Consider the following 21,239-nt stretch of genomic DNA (forward strand, 5'->3'; position numbering starts at 1 on the left):
TCCCAACGGTCATGGCATAGAGTTGCACGGTTGCACAACTCTTGGGGCCCAGACATGTGACCTATTGAAAATGGAACTCCTTGCAATTGTTCAGTGCACAGCCTACGCAGAAGTAGGTATGGTCCTGTGGAATAGCACTTTTCTGAAGTTTTTTCTAGATCTCTTCTCTGTTCTCTATTTTGGTGTGTATTTGTCTATGTCTGCATCTCTGTATCTCTCTCATTTATTTCTCCATCTCTTTGGAAGTCTCTGTGCCTGCAGATAACTCTGTTGTTTTTCCTTAGTTTTAATTTTTCAGTTTTAACTCTTCTTTGCCCTTGAGCCTCTTAATGTCCCTAATATTTTCCCTATCTCTTGGATTCTGCTTTCAACCCTCTCTTCTCTTTCAACATGGAGAAAGATTGGGAGAGCTACTTATACACGGTTTTACATCTGACAAGCAGTGTGACCACAGCCAACTCACAAACTTCCTGTATTTCAAATTCCTCCCCTGGAAAAACTGTATAATAATCCCCCTTCTACCTCCATCCCTGAGCATCTTTGAGAAGGATACAGTGGGAATACAACAGCAATGCTAATGGCTGTCATTGTTGAGACTTCCTATTTATCAGGTACCTTATATCCATCTCTTCATTTATTCCCAAAATATTCTATTTGGAGGGTGGGAATTATTACATTCCACGATTTTACCGAGGGAGAGACAGACCCCACATGGTCATATGGCTTACCCATCATTACAAAACAGAACCCTTATTCAAACCTATGTCTTTGCCATGGTACATGCATAAAATTCTGATAACAATGTGACTCATAAAAATGACTGGAAAATACACAGTTCCATTACAATGCCAGTTATACCTTAACACTGACAGCTAATTGTAGCTTCTTCTTTGTTTTCTTTGCCAAATGATTGGTGAAAGACTACCTCTAATGAAAGTGAAGATCACGCGAAAAACCCTCAGTAAAAAACAAACAAACAAACAAACAACAACAAAAAAAACTTGCTGAACAATTTCCTGAAGGGACGTACTTATAGACTGTCCCAGATTTCTTCTCGTGGCTCGAATATAACTACACACCCCCTGAGAAATATCGAGGATGTGAGTACTTTGGTAGGATGGTGCTCCACAGCGCCCCCTGGTGCTCTAGCCTAGCACCGGGGCTCATCTGGAGGTGACAGGTGGGATGTTGGGGTTGGGGTTCCTGCAGTAGGCAGAAACACTGGAAAACAGGGACCCCACCCAGAGGAGAAGGCACTCTCATCTTCAACTCTTGGTCTTGGTGACTGGGCCCAGAAATTACCAGGTGGCAGGTAAACATCCATTTCTGTGCCAAAGATGTGTCATTAGTTTGAGGGAGATTGTTCCTTCTGAAATAAGTGAGTCAGTCAGTTACAGATGAAGAGTGAACCATCTCTGATCAAAAGGTAGAACCAATGGCAAAGCAACTGTGAACCCCCAGGCAGAGGAATTCAGTTTCCACAGAAGCAAGAACCATAGCTGTAAAAAGTTACTGAACTCGTATTCCGTGTAAGACCATAAGATTCTAACATAGTGGTTACTATTTTTAGATTAGAAAAAGGGCTTATTTTGTCTTCAAGAATGCTCATGCTGGCCTGAGAGATAGGCATAGAGTAAATACATGTCAAATGAAAGGGTCACCTTTGTAGTGTTGATTGGATGTGGTCTGAGTTTAGAGGGAGTGGCTGAGGTTGATCAAGAAGGACCTCCTGGAGAAGGGGGCGCTAAGGCTGGGTTTGAAGAGACTACAGAGCTTCTCAAATGAAGGCACCAGGACTTCCCTGGGTGTCCAGTGGTCCTGAGGTCCAGAGGTTATGCCTCTGTGCTTCCAATGCAGGAGGTACCACTTCAACGCCTGGTCATAGAGTCAGTATCCTGCATACCATGTAGCACAGGAAAAATATATCAAATGCAGGCACATTTGTGATCAAAGGCTGTGAGCTGCACAGTGGTTAGAAAGTGATCTCAAGAGATATGTGACACCCAGAGGGAGGCATCAGTGTGGGAATAGAGGGTAACCAGTTCTGCACTAACCTACTCCCTCCTTCTCCCTGTAGATAGTATATGTGGGTAACATCACCATTGGAACACCCCCTTAGGAATTCCATGTTGTCTTTGACACTGGCTCATCTAACTTGTGGGTGCCATCCGTCTTTTGCACCAGCCCAACCTGTTGTGAGTACAGATAACCCATACACGGAGCATCCTTCACTTGCCCTGCCAGCCTGTTTTCCACCCTTGGCAACTGATGACACTTATCTCTTGTGTATGCAGCTACACGTGTTAGGTTCAGACATCTCGAGTCTTCCACCTTCTGGCCTACCAGAAAGACCTTCAGGATCGAATATGGTTCTGGAAGGATGAAGGAAGTTGTTGCTCATGACACCGTTCGAGTAACAGGGTAACAAATGCTGAGTCAGGACTGGCTGTGGAGTGACCACTGCTTGCAAAACAAATGTAGGAACTTCTGGCAGGACACTTCCTAGCCTAACTCCCATAGATATTGGCCATCTTACCCACAGTATCCTGTCCCTGGGGAGGCAGTGCCCATGGTGACACAGGAGCACACAGATTAGCTAACCCAGAGAGTGACTTGAGATGGGGACTTGCAGCTTCTCTGCCCATGAGCAGTTCAAGGTTCATTTTGCTGGGAGTGAGAAGAGGGGGAAAAAGCACCCAATTTCATATTCTCAGACTGTTCCAGGCACTTTCAGGTGATAACTGGTTTAGTTCTGCAACAACCCCACATAGCAGTTACTCTGATTAGCTCATGAGACATATGAGAAAACTGAGGTGCAGACAGCAAGGGCCTTGCTGAGGTCACACATGTGGTAAGCAGTGGAGCTAGGCCGGTTTTTCAGGACTGAAGTTGCTGTGGGGTGTTTGGGGACAGGATAAAACTGATCTAGGGACCCTGGGGGCAGTCAAGGGCTTCAGAGGTATCCAGACTGGGAAACTGGAGGCCAGAGATGTCAGTGGACCTGATAAATGATTTCTCACTCTAGAGGACCCTTGAGAGTCTAATAAGCCTATGGCCTGCCTCCCCAAAGTAGTTGAGTAGTTCACCCCTCTCTCTCTTTCTCTCTCATACACACTCACACAATTACACACATATCCCCAAAAGTGAATTTCCCAGGCAGTTATTTCATAGATCCCTGCAAGCAAAATTGTATTTTTGGCTTCTTTCTTCCTGGACAGATGCAGAATCCACAATCCCTTACAGAGAATGAAGTCCATTCCTGTCATTAGGTCACAGTGATGCCAAACAGAAGGCTGCCTTGCTCTCGGCTCATTTTGTCCACAAGAGGGCACCGATGCGTCCTGGCCTGGCTCTTGGTTGCCCCACCTGTACAGAAGCCACGAAGCCAATTTGACTCACTCAGGTGGTGTTTTTCAGAGGGGCAGATGTTTTAAAATCCACAGTCTCTCACAAATGGAAACCAAATCCCCCTCCCAGCTTGGTCTAACCATCTGAGGTCCACCAAAGACACAGCCCAGCTTCAATTCTTCTCTGAGGATCTAATGGCAATGCACCCCAGTCCAGTCCTATCCCCAGTTCATGTATCTGTAAGTGGGAACACTCTTCTCTCCCACAGATTGGGGACCTTGTAAGTACTGACCAGCCATTCAGTCTAAGCGTGGCAGAATACGGGTTTGAGGGTATACCTTTTGATGGAGTCTTGGGCTTGAACTAACCCAACATATCCTTCATTGGAGGCATCCCCATCTTTGACAACCTGAAGAATCAAGGTGCCATTTCTGAGCCTGTCTTTGCCTTCTACTTGAGCAAGTAAGTCTGAGATGGACAATCCCTTTCTCCAAATTATCTGTAAGATGCTTTCAGTTGCACGAAAATTATAGAACACTTGATAAAGAAGTATCCTGAGAGATAATCTAACCCAGGATAACTGGCCCAGGGCCCTACCTGGCATCACCACTGGTTTTTATAAATAATGTTTTATTGGAACACAACCATGCTCCTGGGCTCAAGACCAGTAACTTGGTCTGGGGAGGGGGGGTGAGTGAGGAGGAAGACTAATGGAAGGCAACAGGAAACAAGTTAGAGGAAAACGCAATACGATTTGCTTATGAATTTGATAAGGAAGGAAGGAGAAGGATGGTGAATATTTTTCCTTCCTCATTAGCATTTCACTGGGAACCCAGGACCAGCTATCAAATTTGCAGGTGCCAGTGAAAAATGAAAGTGTGGGCCACAAAACAAAAGTGTGGGATCCCTTGATCAAGAAATATTAGGCATTTCAAGACAGGAAGAGCAGAGGTGGAGGGCCCTTCTGAGTGTGGGGCCCTTTGGACAGTAGAGGTCACAGGCCAGCAGAGCCCGCTCTGGGAGACTTGAACCCACACGCTTAGCACTCCCAGGCCTTGATTTCCCTGAAAATTGACAAGCTGGACAAGGGGAAAGCAAAAACACTTCAACACCCTATCCTGTGAGGGAATCTGAGTACTCAGATAGCAGGAGGTCCAGGGCCTCTTCAGAAGACATAGTGGCTGGAACCCAGCCAAGTAATTCACCTTCTAACCTCCTCTGTGCCACTCACTAGCCAGTAACCGACCTCAGTGTGGTTCTCAATGGCTCCTAGACTCGATTTCTGCATCTGTAGATGGGGACCTTATTAGGGCCTTGATGGGTAGACAAGCACAGCTCTCAGACAGTCCTGTTGTCACTGTCCTCCAAAGATATCCCCCTCTCTTCTATTGACAGATGCAGGGTGAAGGGCAGTGTGGTGATGTTTGGTGGGGTGGACTTAGCCTACTACCAGGGAGTGCTCAACTGGGTACCATTGATCCAATCAGGTGACTGGCGTGTACACATAGACCAGTAAACCTCTCCCTCTGAGGGTCAGTCCAAGTGATGCTCCCAGTACTGTACATGGACACAGGCAGACACTCACAAATGGATTCTCAGACACATAGCCACACAGACATATACACCACCCACAATGACACAGACAGACACACAGACACATGTAAACACACAAGCAGACACATATACACAGAGATACATATAAACAAGCATAGCTAGTCAGAGACACAGAAGCACACACAGAGACACATACAAACACACATACACACAAACACACAAACACATAGATACACAAACAGCCCATGCGTTCATAACCCCTAGGCCTCCTGACCAGGGCTCTGACCAGGATCCTCACTGGGTCCAGAGCGGTCTGTGCAGCTGGGAGAGCAATGCACCCACTGACCTGTGAGGCGGGGAGCACCGTCAGAGGACTCTGCAGTGTGGTGAACAGGATCAGGGAGGATTTCACCAGCCTGGATAGCGTTATAAGATGACAAAATGTCCAGGTATACCTAGGATCAAGGAAGTTCTCAGTACAGATAAATGTCAGTTTGAAAACAGGGAAAGTCCTGAGCAAATGGGGAAAACTGGTCGCCTTATGGAGAAGCTACCCAGCAGTGGAGAGAGGTTGGCTGCAGTCTTAAGACGTGAAAACAACTAATAAAAAAGTCACCCCACATCCGTGGGCACAGAGTGGGGCAGGGGCTATAACTGAGAGAATCAGAAAGGTGGGATCCAGGAGTGACCTGAGGACAAGAGGCAATAACTGATAGGATTCTGTGTGATACCCTCAGACAAAAGCTGACCTGTCCTTTGGAGTTTCTGTGGGCTAGTCATGTATTTCCTGGCCAGGGTTTCAGTGTCTGAGCTGGTTGTAGGAGCAGTGATGGGAGACACCCTCTCCCAGAGGAGCCCCTCTCTCCCACCACTATGAGAATCTGCTGCCCTTGTGAATCTACATCTTCACCCTGTGGTTGACCGGTTATTTGCTCTCCACCAGATAGGGCTCTCTGGATGTTTCTCATTCATTATTTTCACAATCTTCATTCACTCGTTCAACAGACAAGCGTTGTGCATCCACTGTGTGCCAGGCACTTTAGGGAGACAATGAGAATAAAACTCGCCCTCACATCAAAGAAGGCAGATGCACAGAAATGACAGACACACATAGTGAATTGTCACTTTGGTACATGCTAGACGTGAGGAAAGGTCTATAGAAAGTGACCAATACAGGAGACTGATAAACACCGGGGGAAAGACTTCCCTGAGTCCATGACAATTAAGCTGGAATCTGGAAGATGAGAAGAAATTTGCTAGTCAAAGGGGAGGGGACTCTTCCAGATGTGCCAAGAAGCAAGAAAATATCCATAATGATGGAAAAATCAATTAGTATAAACACAATTAGAAATATACATTACATAATTAGCAGGGAAGGACATTAAAATGCTTAATACAATAATCCTTACATTCATGAAGCTGAAGAATAATGAGTATGTTAAGTTGAGACATGGAAAATAGGAATGGAAAGACTTTGGGAAAAATTTAATTGCCCATCACAGAAATTTGAAACAACTTTAAGAATACTAAAATATATGTAAATGGAATCCCACAGGAAGTGAAAGACAGGAGAATAAAGCAAAGAACTTCATAATTATTGGCTAAAAATGTCCAGATATGATGAAAGCTTTAAACCCATAAACACAGAAGCTCAATTAACTCAAGGACAAGAAATATGACAACTATACAAAGGCATATCATAATTCATTGTTTAAGAACCAGTCCAGGTTGGATGCATGAGAAAAGTGCTCAGGGCTGGTGCTCTGGGATGACTCAGGGATGGGATGGGGAGGAAGGTGGGAGTGGGGTTCAGGATGGAGGACACTTGTAAATCCATGGCTGATTCATGTCAATGTATGGCAAAACCACTACAATACTGTAAAGTAATTAGCCTCCAACTAATAAAAATAAATGAAAAAAAAATCAACCATAAAATGTAACCAGAAGTAAAAACAGAAATAGTACAAGAAAAAATGAGAATGACAGCAGATTAGGCATATGAAACAATGTTAGCCAGAGGACACTGGCACCATGTCTTAGAGTGACGAGAGAAATATAATTGATTCAGAATTTTATACCCAAAAAATACATATCAAAAACAAGATAACATACTTTCTCAGACATACAACAACTATAAGACTGCATCACCGCCAACAGACCAACGCAATAAATGTTTCATAAAAGGTCTCAAGTCAGAAGGAATTTAAAAGGAAGTGGAAATCTATATCTACAGGGGGTAATGAAGAGTACCCAAAATGATAAACATGTAATATATATTAAAAGGTAAATATAGGGCCTTCCCCAGTTGGCCAGTGGTTAAAGATCAGCTTTGCAATGCATGGGATGCTGGTTTGTTCTTTTGCCAGAGAACTAATATCCCACATGCCACTGAGCAACAAAGCCTGCATATCTGAAATAGAGCTTACATACTGCAAGTACTGAGCTTGCCCTCCTCAAATAGAGAGTCCCTACCACAAGGAAGATCCTGCATGCCACACTAAGACCCAAGACAGCCAAAGAAAAGATAAATAAATAAATAATTTAATAATTATTAATAATTATCATAAGTAAAAATGATAGACTGGCAAGTTAAAGATGCATACCATGGATCTTAGAACTACTTAGAAAACATCTATAGCTATTAAAGTGACAAAAGATATAAAAGGGAATCATAAAAACTACTCAGTCACAAAGAAGTCAGGGATGAAAAGAGAATTGGGAAGAAAGAACATGGGACAAACTGAAGACAAAAAGCAAGATGATAGAATTAAACCCAACTAGAGTTAACCCATCAGATGTGAACCCAGACTGAAGATATAGCCCAGGCCCCAGACGACAGCAGATCCCCATACACTGCATTCTGCAGCCGAAACAGAGCCTGCCAGGCCCCAGGACCCCATGTGCCTGGGAACAGAACAGCCCCAAAGGTTTACATGGGACAGTAAATTATGTCTTTCATCATACAAAGTACATCCTCTGTTTATAAAGAAACTGCATTAGAAATCAATGTTCACTGGACAGAAGAAGAATTAGGCGATAGCATAGTGCAAACCTTCCCTCTTTTTTTTTTCCCTTTTATTTATTTATTTATTTATTCTTCCTTTATTTACTTATTTATTTTTTTTCCAGTGGGTTTTGTCATACATTGATATGAATCAGCCATAGATTTACACATATTCCCCATCCCGATCCCCCCTCCCACCTCCCTCTCTACCCGATTCCTCTGGGTCTTCCCAGTGCACCAGGCCCGAGCACTTGTCTCATGCATCCCACCTGGGCTGGTGATCTGTTCCACCATCGATAATATACATGCTGTTCTTTCGAAACATCCCACCCTCACCTTCTCCCACAGAGTTCAAAAGTCTGTTCTGTACTTCTGTGTCTCTTTTTCTGTTTTGTATATAGGGTTGTCATTACCATCTTTCTAATTTCCATATATATGTGTTAGTATGCTGTAATGTTCTTTATCTTTCTGGCTTACTTCACTCTGTATAATGGGCTCCAGTTTCATCCATCTCATTAGAACTGGTTCAAATGAATTCTTTTTAACGGCTGAGTAATGTTCCATGGTGTATATGTACCACAGCTTCCTTATCCATTCATCTGCTGATGGGCATCTAGGTTGCTTCCATGTCCTGGCTATTATAAACAGTGCTGCAATGAACATTGGGCTGCACGTGTCTCTTTCAGATCTGGTTTCCTCAGTGTGTATGCCCAGAAGTGGGATTGCTGGGTCATATGGCAGTTCTAGTCCCAGTTTTTTCAGAAATCTCCACACTGTTTTCCATAGCGGCTGTACTAGTTTGCATTCCCACCAAAAGTGTAAGAGGGTTCCCGTTTCTCCACACCCTCTCCAGCATTTATTGCTTGTAGACTTTTGGATAGCAGCCATCCTGACTGGCGTGTAATGGTACCTCATTGTGGTTTTGATTTGCATTTCTCTGATGATGAGTGATGTTGAGCATCTTTTCATGTGTTTGTTAGCCATCTGTATGTCTTCTTTGGAGAAATGTCTGTTTAGTTCTTTGGCCCATTTTTTGATTGGGTCATTTATTTTTCTGGAATTGAGCTTCAAGAGTTGCTTGTATATTTTTGAGATTAATCCTTTGTCTGTTTCTTCATTTGCTATTATTTTCTCCCAATCTGAGGGTTGTCTTTTCACCTTACTTATAGTTTCCTTTGTTGTGCAAAAGCTTTTAAGTTTCATTAGGTCCCATTTGTTTAGTTTTGCTTTTATTTCCAATATTCTGGGAGGTGGGTCATAGAGGATCTTGCTGTGGTTTATGTCGGAGAGTGTTTTTCCTATGTTCTCCTCTAGGAGTTTTATAGTTTCTGGTCTTACATTTAGATCTTTAATCCATTTTGAGTTTATTTTTGTGTATGGTGTTAGAAAGTGTTCTAGTTTCATTGTTTTACAAGTGGTTGACCAGTTTTCCCAGCACCACTTGTTAAAGAGGTTGTCTTTTTTCCATTGTATATCCTTGCCTCCTTTGTCAAAGATAAGGTGTCCATAGGTTCGTGGATTTATCTCTGGGCTTTCTATTCTGTTCCATTGATCTATATTTCTGTCTTTGTGCCAGTAGCATACTGTCTTGATGACTGTGGCTTTGTAGTATAGTCTGAAGTCAGGCAGGTTGATAAACCTTCCCTCTTTTACTACTATAATTCTTCTCAGGAGGGAGCAGATAAATTGAGAGGACTTAACGTCTCTTCAATACCAGACATACTTCACCTGGGGCACATGTTCGATTTTCACAGTTCATTCTCCTCTCTTTGCTCATACTGAGCAAGAGAGACTGCTCCCCTAAACCACAGTTCAATCACTACAAATGAATCTGGATGATATTTGCCAAGTCATTCACATAAACCAGGGAAAACTTGTTTCTTCCTATTTTGCACTCCTGTCTCTTTTCAACCAACCATGGCTCTTGTGCCACGTCCTGGAATCTTGGTCCTCCATCATTTGCAGTGATGTTCCCATACACTGGGCCTCAATTATCCTCAATGGAATTCCTATTCAGAGTGGCCATAATACATGCAAAAAGGGAAAGAACAGGCAGCTCCTTCCTCTCCTCTCTTGTTCCTTAACTACACACATTCACTGAAAGCCTGTATAGCAAGTCTGTTACATACAAACCTTGAAGTTAAAAACTTTCAAACATGTAAAAGTGCATTTGCATGTGCAATCACATCAGTTAGTTCACAGATCTGATATACATTGTCGTGGGCACATCCCAGACAAGTGCGTGCACTTTGTGTACTTTATTGTACCGAAATGTATGGAGGACAATAGTGCAGTGTTTTCATTTCAAGCCTATGCTGTCTGGATGGAAGAATAAATGCAGTGGTGATGTAGATGGTACTACTACTCTACTTTTAAAGGTGTGCTTAGTTGCTCAGCTGTGTCCAACTTTGGCAACATATGGACTGTAATCTACCAGGCTCCTCTTGCCATGGGGATTCTACAGACAAGAATACTGGAGTGGGTTTCCATGCCCTATCCAGGTACTGTTTCTTTTATTGTTTGTGTTGGTTTTTTATGTATTATTTGTGTGAAAAGTGTCATAAAGCTATTAAACTACTATATTAAACTAATGTATAGATTCTAATATAAGAGATTTCTTAAAAAATTGGAAATAGAACTGTCATATGACCCAGCAATCCCACTTCTGGGCATACACACTAAGGAAACCAGATCTGAAAGAGACACATGCACCCCAATGTTCATCGCAGCACTGTCTATAATAGTCAGGACATGGAAGCAACCTAGATACCCATCCACAGATGAATGGAAAAGGAAGCTGTGGTACATATACACAATGGAATATTATTCAGCCATTAAAAAGAATACATTTGAATCAGTTCTAGTGAGATGGTTGAAACTGGAGCCCATTATACAGAGTGAAGTAAGCCAGAAAGATAAACACCAATACAGTATACTAATGCACATATATGGAATTTAGAAAGATGGTAATGATAACCCAATATGCAAGACAGAAAAAGAGACACAGAGGTACAGAACAGACTTTTGGACTCTATGGGAGAAGGCGAGGGTGGGATGATCTGAGAGGACAGCATTGAAACATGTATATTATCAAGTTTGAAACAGATCACCAGTCCAGGTTAGATGCATGAGACAAGTGCTCGGGGCTGGTGCACTGGGACGACCCAGAAGGATGGAATAGGGATGGAGGTGGAAGGGGGTTCAGGATGGGGAACACATGTAAATCCATAGCTGATTCATGTCAGTGTATGGCAAAAACCACTATAATATTGTAAAGTAATTTGCTTCCAACTAATAAAAATAAATGAAGAAAAAAAAAAAAAGAAAAAAAAAAAAAAAGAAAAAAGAATACTGGAGTGGGTTGCCATGCCCTATCCATGTACTGCAAGTTTAAAACTGTTTTATTTTTTGTGTTTCTTTTTTATGTATTATTTGTGTGAAAAGTATCATAAAGCTATTAAACTACTATTTTAAACTAATATATAGCCAATTGTCTTAGTTGGGTACCTAAGTAACTTTGCTGGACTTATGAAGAAATTGGGATTTTTGAACACCCTTTTGGAAATGTAACCTGTTCATATACTGGGGACTTACTTTTCTACTAAGACCTGTGGATACAAAAGTGAATGCATCCCCTCCAGGTCCAAGGAAGTCACATTCTTGTTTGGGATTTAGGAGGAAACGTGAAATCTCCATAATTCTAGTTATCTCTGTCCTTTCAAAAGACCTTGATCAGCAGAAACTAATTTTAAAGTAGAAAATGCCATTGTGTCTACCCACTTCTAGAAAGTGTTGCTCACTCCTCAGTACTGGATCTTGTAATGCTGACGACTGGATGGAGAAGTGACATGAACAGAAATAAGGAAGGTGAGACAGGTAGGTCAGAATGAGAGATAAAAAAGACAAGGTATTTAGAAGCTGAAGAATTGAGAGAGATTTGGAACCTGAGTTGGAAAAGCAGTTTTCAAATCAAATTGGGTCACGTGGTATGTCTAATCCTCCCTTCAGTCCTTAGAAGATCTCTACTGACCAGTCTGCCTCTTTATTCTGGAGCACAATTCAGATCCATCTAGCTGTTTCTCATTGCTGCTCCTCCCTCCTGGCTCCCACACTGTGCCCAGCAGTTCAGCCTCATTTATTCAGAAAAAGTTTGTTCTTTAAGGCAGGCGCTTGTGGCTACCTGCAAAATGATCTATTCTCTGCTTCTCCTTCAAAATTGAAAATAGTTTCTTATATAGTTATGAGCCCAGAAGCGAAGGGACTGCATTTCCTGCACACCAGTGCTGTTAGTCATGACAGGTGACTTTGAGATGCAAACAGACATGTAAGAGGAATATCTTGGAAGACTGCTTTCAAGGAACTGATTTAGTTGAGAGATGAGTCTCTTCCCTTCCCTACCTGCTTCCTAAATGCTGCCTGGATTTTAGTTGTGATGGCTGGAACTCTTGCAGTTGAATTGGACAATCATGTAATGTTGGAGATGGATTATACTGAAGCTCTGGCTGGTCCACCTCCAGCTTTGTTTCAGTGGGAAAGAAAAATCAAGTTTATCTTGCTAAAGGTATGGTTGTTTTAGTTTTTTGCAATGTGCGTGCAAACTTAATCCTGATACTACTATGTGTTTAATATGATATAGCCTTATTATTTTGTTGGGTTTAGTGAATATATTTATATTTTACATTTCTCTTAGTTTTTATTTTATAAATTTATTCATAAAGCACAGGTATACCTAAATTGTATAAATGCAAAATTATTATTACAAGCATGCTTTCCTGCAGATTTTGCATTTTTATACTTCCTTATCTTATTTCCTTTCTTGTTTTCTCCATATTTGCACACCCTTGACCATGTCCTCTCTTGTAACCTCATCTATATTGATATCTGCAGGCCAAAACAGGCTGAGAGCTGTGTGGGAAGAACAGAAGAAGAATGAATTACAGGGACACGAGTGAAGGGTGGTAGTCCTTGTGACTCATCATGAATGTTCTGTAGTAGGATCACATTCCCCTGCCCTTTTGTGGACCCACCACCCCCAGGTTTGCCATGACCATGGAAGATACTTTGGCCAGTGGAATTTGAGTAGAGGTGATATGTCACCTCCAAATGGAAGTATTATTTTCTGTCCAATTAGCTGGAATCCAGGTGTAATGACAGGAGCTGGAGCAGACATATTAGACCAGAGGTAAGTAGCACAGGTGGAAGATGTGACAAGAAAGAAGTGGGTCCCCATCTCTCTGGAGAGACCTGCACTAACATTACATGAAAGAGAATTGAAATTGTATTCTATTTAAGACAATGTTATTTAAGGTTTGATTATAATAGTTTAACCTGTAACCTAACACTCATAATAGTGTAAGTGATCTTTGTGTTAGCCTTGTTTTGACATTAGAGTCTGGTATAATGAGACAAGATCTACTGACGTATACTTACAAGTGAGTCAAGTGACAGCCCTGCCCTCTGGAAGCTATGGTCTAGTGTGGGTTTCAGAAACTCAAGCAAGAACAAAGTGACATGGTAGGACAGTCAAGATGCTGTAGGGACACTTGGGAGGGGAACCTGAATCAGTCCACGTCTCAGAAGGTTGCTTGAAGTAGTGGAGAATCCTCTATAGGCCTCCTTAAAAATAAGCCATGGTGGCAAGTTTCCTGTAAAAGTGGTGTATTTCAAATTCCTTCCAAAGTGTTTTCCTTTTTGATCCAGTGCTTAGGATATGTGTTTGAGACCTGGTTTGGGAAGATTGCCAATGCCCCAGGGCAACTAAACCAGGGGACCACAACTACTGAACCTGAGTCCCCTAGAGCTTGTGATCTACATCAAGAGGAGCACAGGATTGAAAATCCAGTGCACTGCAATTACAGAGTAGCCCTTGTTTCCTGCAAAGAGAGAAGTCCTGAGCAGCAACGAAGACCTAGTGCAGCCAAAATTGTTTTTAAAAATATGGGGGAAATTAACAATAAGACAATAATTGTGTGAGCTCTTAACATCCCACTCACACCTATGGATATATCAACTAAACAGAGAATTCACAAGGAAACACAAACTTTAAATGATGCAATAGACCAGTTAGACCTAATTGATATCCATAGGACAATTCACCACAAAACAATGAATTTCATCTTTTTCACAAGTGCACATGAAACCTTCTCCAGGATATATCACATCCTGGGCCATACATCTAGCCTTGGTAAATTCAAAATAATTGAAATCATCCCAAGCTACTTTTCAGACCACAATGCAGTAAGATTAGATATCAATTACAGGAGTAAAATTTTAAAAATTCCAATATATGGTGGCTGAACAACACGCTGCTGTATAACCAACAAATCACAGAACAAATAAAAAAGGATATGAAAATATACATAGAAATGAATTAAAATGAAAACACAACAACCACAAACCTATGCGGCACTGTAAAAGTGGTGCTAAGGGGAAGGTTCATAGCAATACAGGCTTAAATCAAGAAACAAGAAAAAAGCCAAATAAGTAACCTAACTCTACATCTAAAGCAACTAGAAAAAGAAGAAATGAAGAATCCCAGGGCTAGTAGAAGGAAAGAAAACTTAAGAATTAGGGCATAAATAAATGCAAAAGAAACAAAGGAGACCATAGCAAGAATCAAGAAAGTCAAAAGCTGGTTCTTTGAGAAGCTAAATAAAATTGACAAACCATTAGCCAGACTCATCAAGAAAGAAAGGGAGACGAATCATTTCAACAAATTAGAAATGAAAATGGAGAAATCACAACAGACAACACAGAAATAAAAAGAATCATGAGACTACTATCAGCAAATATATGCCAATAAAATGGACAACTTGGAAGAAATGGACAAATTCTTAAAAAAATAAACTTTCCAAAACTGAACCAGGAAGAAATAGAAAATCTTAACAGACTCGTCACAGGCATGGAAATGGAAACTGTAATCAGAAATCATCCAGCAAACAAAAGCCCACGACAGCTTCACAGCTGAATTCTACCAAAAATTTAGAAAAGAGCTAACACCTATCCTCCTCAAACTCTTCCAGAAAATTGCAGAGGAAAGCAAACTGCCAAACTCTTTCTATGAGGCCACCATCACCCTAATACCAAAACCAGACGAAGATGCCAAAAAAAAAAAAAAAAAAAAAAAGAAAAAGAAAAGAAAACTACAGGCCAATATCACTGATGAACACAGTTGCCAAAATCCTTAACAAAATTCTAGCAAAAAGAATCCAAAAACATATTAAAAAGATCATACACCATGACCAAGTGGGCTTTATCCCAGGGATGCAAGGATTCTTCCATATCCACAAATCAATCAATGTAATACACCAGATTAACAAATTGAAAGATAAAAACCATATGATTAGTTCAATAGGTGCAGAGGAAGCCTTTGACAAAATTTAACATCCATTTATGATAGCCCCCCCCCCCCCCCCCCCAGAAAGCAGGAATAGAAGGAACATACCTGAATATAATAAAAGCGGTATTTGACAAACCCACAGAAAACATTATCCTCAATGGTAAAAAATTGAAAGCATTTCCCCTAAAGCCAGGAACAAGGTCAGGGTGTCCACTCTAATCACTACTATTGAACATAGTTTTGGAAATTTCGGCCACAGCAATCAGAGCAGAAAAAGAAACGAAAAGAATCCAGATTGGAAAAGAAGAAGTAAAACTCAGTGTTTGCAGATGACATGATCCTCTACATAGAAGACCTGAAAGACTTCACCAGAAAATTACCAGAGCTAATCAATGAATACAGTAAAGTTGCAGGACATAAAATTAACACACAGTAATCCCTTGCATTCCTACACACTAACAATGAGAAAACAGAAAGAGAAATTAAGGAAATAATCCCATTCACCACTGCAATGAAAAGAATAAAATACTTAGGAATAAATCTACCTAAAGAAATAAAAGACCTATATATAGAAAACTATAGAACACTGATGAAAGAAATCAAAGAGGACACAATAGATGGAGAAATATACCATGTTCATGGTTTGGAAGAATCAATATAGAAAAATGAGTATAGTACCCAAAGCAATGTATAGATTTTCAATGCAATCCCTATCAAGCTACCAAAGGTATTTTTCACAGAACTAGAATAAATAATTTTGCAATTTGTATGGAAATACAAAAAACCTTGAATAGCCAAAGCAATCTTGAGAGAAGGAAATGGAACTGGAGGAATCAACCTTCTTGACTTGAGGCTCTGCTACAAAGCTACAGTCATTAAGACAGTATTGTAGTGGCACAAAGACATAAATATATGTCAGTGAAACAAAATAGAAAGCCCAGAGATAAATCCACACAGCTCTGGACACCTTATCTTCAACAAAAGAGGGAAGAATATACAATGGAGAAAAGAAAATCTCTTTAACAAATGTTGCTGGGAAAACTGGTCAACCACTTGTAAAAGAATGAAACTAGAACACTTTCTAACACCATACAAAAAATAAACTCAAAATGGGTTAAAGATCTAAATGTAAGACCAGAAGCTATAAAACTCCTAGAGGAGAACATAGGCAAAACCCTCTCTGACATAAATCACAGCAGGATCCTCTGTGACCCACCTCCCAGAATATTGGAAATTAAAGCAAAAATAAACAAATGGGACCTAATTAAACTTAAAATCTTTTGCATAACAAAGGAAGCTAGAGCAAGGTGAAAATACATCCTTCAGATTGGGATAACATAATAGCAAACAAAGTAATGGACAAAGAATTAATCTCAAAAATATACAAGCAACTCCTGCAGCTTAACTCCAGAAAAATAAACGACCCAATCAAAAAATGGGTCAAAGAACTAAACAGACATTTCTCCAAAGAAGACATATAGATGGCTAACAAACACATGAAAAGATGCTCAACATTGCTCATTATCAGAGAAAGGCAAATCAAAACCACAATGAGGTACCATTTCACGCCAGTCAGAATGGCTGCTATCCAAAAGTCTACAAGCAATAAATGCTGGAGAGGGTGTGGAGAAAAGGGAACCCTCTTACACTATTGGTGGGAATGCAAACTAGTACAGCCACTCTGGAGAACACTGTGGAGATTTCTTTAAAAACTGGGACTAGAACTGCCATATGACCCAGCAATCCCACTTCTGGGCATACACTCCGAGGAAGCCAGAATTGAAAGAGACACATGTATCCCAAAGTTCATCGCAGCACTGTTTATAAGAACCAGGACATGGAAGCAACATAGATGTCCATCAGCAGATGAATGGATAAGAAAGCCGTGGTACATATACACAATGGAATATTACTCAGCCATTAAAAAGAATACATTTGAATCAGTTCTAATGAAGTGGATGAAACTGCAGCCTATTATATAGAGTGAAGTAAGCCAGAGAGAAATACACCAGTACAGCATACTAACACATATATATGGAATTTAGAAAGATGGTAATGATAACCCTATATGTGAGACAGCAAAAGAGACACAGATGTATAGAACAGTCTTTTGGACTCTGTAGGAAAGGGTGAGGGTGGGATGATTTCGGAGAATGGCACTGAAACATGTATATTATCATATGTGAAACGGATCACCAGTCCAGGTTTGATGAATGAGATAGGGTGCTTGGGGATGGTGTACTGGGATGACCAGAAGGATGGGATGGGGAGGGAGGTGGGAGGGGGGGTTAAGGTGGGGAACAAATGTACACCTGTAGTGGATTCATGTCCATGCATGGCAAAACCACTACAATATTGTAAAGTAATTAGCCTCCATTAAAATAAATGAATTTATATTAAAAAAGTTTTCTCCTAGAGAAATCAGTGAGGTCTCAGGGGAAGCAGGACATGAAAAAGGAAGAAACCAATCTGGGTCTGATTTCATGCACGTCTGTTTTCCCAGGGAACTTGGGACATAAGTTGTGCCCCAACCCAAGGCTCAGTCAGTCAGTCAGTCAGTCATTCAGTTCAGTCACTCAGTCGTGTCTGACACTTTGCGACCCCATGAATTGCAGAATACCAGGCCTCCCTGTCCATCACCAACTCCCGGGGTTTACTCAAACCCATGTCCATCACTTTGGTGATGGCATCCAACCATCTCATTGTTTGTCATCCCCTTCTCCTCCTGCCCCCAATCTGTCCCAGCATCAGGGTCTTTTCCAATGAGTCAACACTTCGCACGAGGTGGCCAAAGCACTGGAGTTTCAGCTTCAGCATCAGTCCTTCCAATGAACATCCAGGACTGATCTCCTTTAGAATGGACTGGTTGGATCTCCTTGCAGTCCAAGGGACTCTCAAGAGTCTTCTCCAACACCACAGTTCAAAAGCATCAATTTGTCGGCACTCAGCTTTCTTCACAGTCCAACTCTCACATCCAAACATGACCACTGGAATAATTATAGCCTTGACTAGATGGACCTTTGTTGGCAAAGTAATGTCTCTGCTTTTTAATATGCTATCTAGGTTGGTCATAACTTTCCTTCCAAGGAGTAAGTGTCTTTTAATTTCATGACTGCAATCACCATCTGCAGTGATTTTGGAGCCCCCAAAATTAAAGTCTGACACTGTTTCCACTGTCTCCCCATCTATTTCCCATGAAGTGATGGGACCAGATGCTGTGATCTTAGCTTTCTGAATGTTAAGCTTTAAGCCAACTTTTTCACTCTCCTCTTTCACTTTCATCAAGAGACTTTTTAGTTCCTCATCACTTTGTGCCATAAGGGTGGTGTCATCTGCATATCTGAGGTTATTGATATTTCTCCCAGCAATCTTGATGCTAGCTTGTGCTTCTCCAGCCCAGTGTTTCTCATGACGTACTCTGCATATGAGTTAAATAAGCAGGGTGACAATATACAGCCTTGATGTACTCTTTTTCCTATTGGGAACCAGTCTGTTGTTCCTTGTCCTGTTCTAACTGTTGCTTCCTGACCTGCATAGAGGTTTCAAGGCTAGGCACCTGGGATTTCACTCTTGTACTAGCACATCCCTCTCATGCTTCAACTAACACCCAGCTGCTGTCTCCGAGCCTTTGTATTAGATCCTCCAAAGACAAGTGAAAGGTGACCCTAGAAGTAAAAGGACACCAAAGCTCAGGAAAATGCAACCTCAGATAATGTCTAGATTTCTACACCCACTTTGCCATCTCCGGCATCATATCTGGAATCCTGCAAGTCTAAACAACTTCCTGGGTCTCTAGACATAAGCAGTTTTAAAAATTCGGCTTTTAATTTGAATAGTAGTATAGTTAATTTACAGTATTGTATTAGTATTAGTTGTATGGGAAATTAATTCCCTTATACATACACATGTACCCATTTCTTAGGTTCTTTTCCCATACAGTACATAACAGACTATTGAGCAGAATTCCTGTGCTGTAGAGTAGATCTTTGTTGATTCTCTATTAGATAAAGTAGTATACAGATGTTAACCTCAAACTCTCAATTTATCCTCTTCCATTTTTCCACTTCGGTAACTAGAATTATTGTTTTGACAAAGGGAAGTGTCTATAGGCACTTTTTGGATCAGTGTCTGTGCTTGTGAGAGTGCAGTGGCCAGGGAAAGCAAGCCTGAAAGAGACTCATTTGAGATGATGCTAAACGTAGAGATGGACCCGGTCATGCAAAAAGCTGGGAGAAAAATATTCTAGATGTGGGAAGTAGCCGCTGCTAAGAACCAAGGCAAGCAAGCTTAATAAATGGCTACCCTTCCACTGCCAACCATCCTTCCATGCTTGGAAATTGGCCTACAGGTCAAGCACCATGACCTCATCCCATACTTCAGTTGTGAGTTACCAGCAATGAGGCATTACAGCCTTCCCAAGAAGGGAGAACCTGGGTCTGTCACAAGGCTGACTTGGCTCTGGACTCAGGGACATGTACACAAACTGGTTATCATCAGGAGCATCAGGTGCCAGGGGCACCACCAAGGCCTCTGATTATCTCCATGTACTTGTTCTCAGGAGTAGAAACTCCAAGAAACTGATAGAGCAGAGAAACAAGTAATTACTCTTGTTTCATCTTGCCCTGTGTGATTCCCACGGCCCTTTGACCACACTGCTTTCTGTCCCAAAACTCTTTCCTCTATTCCTTCTTCAAAGGTGGCCTGTGAATGACATAATTACCTGACTCTGAAGTCTGGTGGCTGGAACTCAACTCACAATCAGCTGAGACCCAGAGATGTCCAGCCTTGTTCTGTGTTTCTGTCCTTTTTCTCCAACAAGATTCATAAAGCAAAGTCCCTGAAAAACATACATGTGATTGTAACCCTCTCAAGGCCTTTGAAACTCTAAGGTCTCTTTGGAGCATCAAAGAGGGAACAGATCCACTTCATCCAGGCTAGTCTCATACCCCAACCTCGCTCAGCGAGGGGTTCCCTGATGAAACATAAGACATTTATCTAAGTTGCCAAAAGGCTGAGAAGAGAATGCTTCTCACTGTGAATGCAGGTCCATGTTATCCAGACACCCAGGGTCTGTGTTGTGCGAATGAGGAGCAGGAGCTCTTTGGATTTTGAGTTGGGAGTGTGTCAGCCACCACCTGCATGACTGCTTCCTGGGGTCACTAGAGCTGGGGCTCCCCCACTGTGCCTGAAACCGAGAAGAACAGCCTGACTATTTCTTTCCTGCTGCTACATGGAGGCAGGTCTGCTGATAAAATCGGAGCCAGACTTGAGGGGCAACGGGAAAGGAACTTCCACTCTGGTGCTTGCAGACATCTGAGAGCTCCTCAGCAGTGGATGCAATTGAGCTTTCACTCATCTTTCCCTTCCTGGAAGTCTCCTAGCCTGGGAACCACAGTTTCTGGGTCCCAAGTCTTCACTAACTTACCTGCAGCCTTAAGGTGAGACATACACCCCAGGGTTCAGTTTCCCATCTTTTGGATGAGGGAGACTGGACTTCCTCTAGAACACTTGTTCCAGACTGAAGCTCAGTGCCAATCAGTGGACAAATGGTGCAGAGGTGCATGTTGCTGAGGATGCTAATGCTGCCTCTGGTGGGCTGGGAGCTGTAACTGTCTGGTGATGTTCATGGGTCCTGGGCTCAGGACTGGGAATGGCAGACCACTTGGCACACAGCTGCTGTGACACCGAGGAACTTAGAGGCCCTGCCCACTGGAGCTTACCATTACTTGGGTTCTGTGGGATGAGATCAGGTAGTTATAAGTTAGAAGGTACAAATGGGGAAGCTTGTAGATTCCTCAGCAGAAACCCAAATTAAGCTGGTGAATCATCTCTCCTAAAAAACTCTTGGAACAAGAAATGCCAGGTCTCTTAGACAAATTTTGTAGTATTTTAAATACTGTTTAAAGTAGGTCATCTTTTGGATGACCTGCCATTTTCTCTTTGGCTTGGGATGATGCCCATAGTTATAGTGGAACCAAAGGGCCCCTGGGGGAG

The 21,239-nt window shown here is 41.8% G+C and overlaps 1 pseudogene; it reads left to right on the top strand.

Moving 5' to 3' along the window:
- The first annotated feature begins 965 nt into the window (after positions 1-965).
- Positions 966-4,826, top strand: LOC133066229 (pregnancy-associated glycoprotein 1-like; annotated as a pseudogene).
- The last annotated feature ends 16,413 nt before the right edge of the window (positions 4,827-21,239 follow it).

The sequence above is a fragment of the Dama dama genome, chromosome 2, assembly GCF_033118175.1.
Source record: "Dama dama isolate Ldn47 chromosome 2, ASM3311817v1, whole genome shotgun sequence".
NCBI lineage: Eukaryota > Metazoa > Chordata > Mammalia > Artiodactyla > Cervidae > Dama > Dama dama.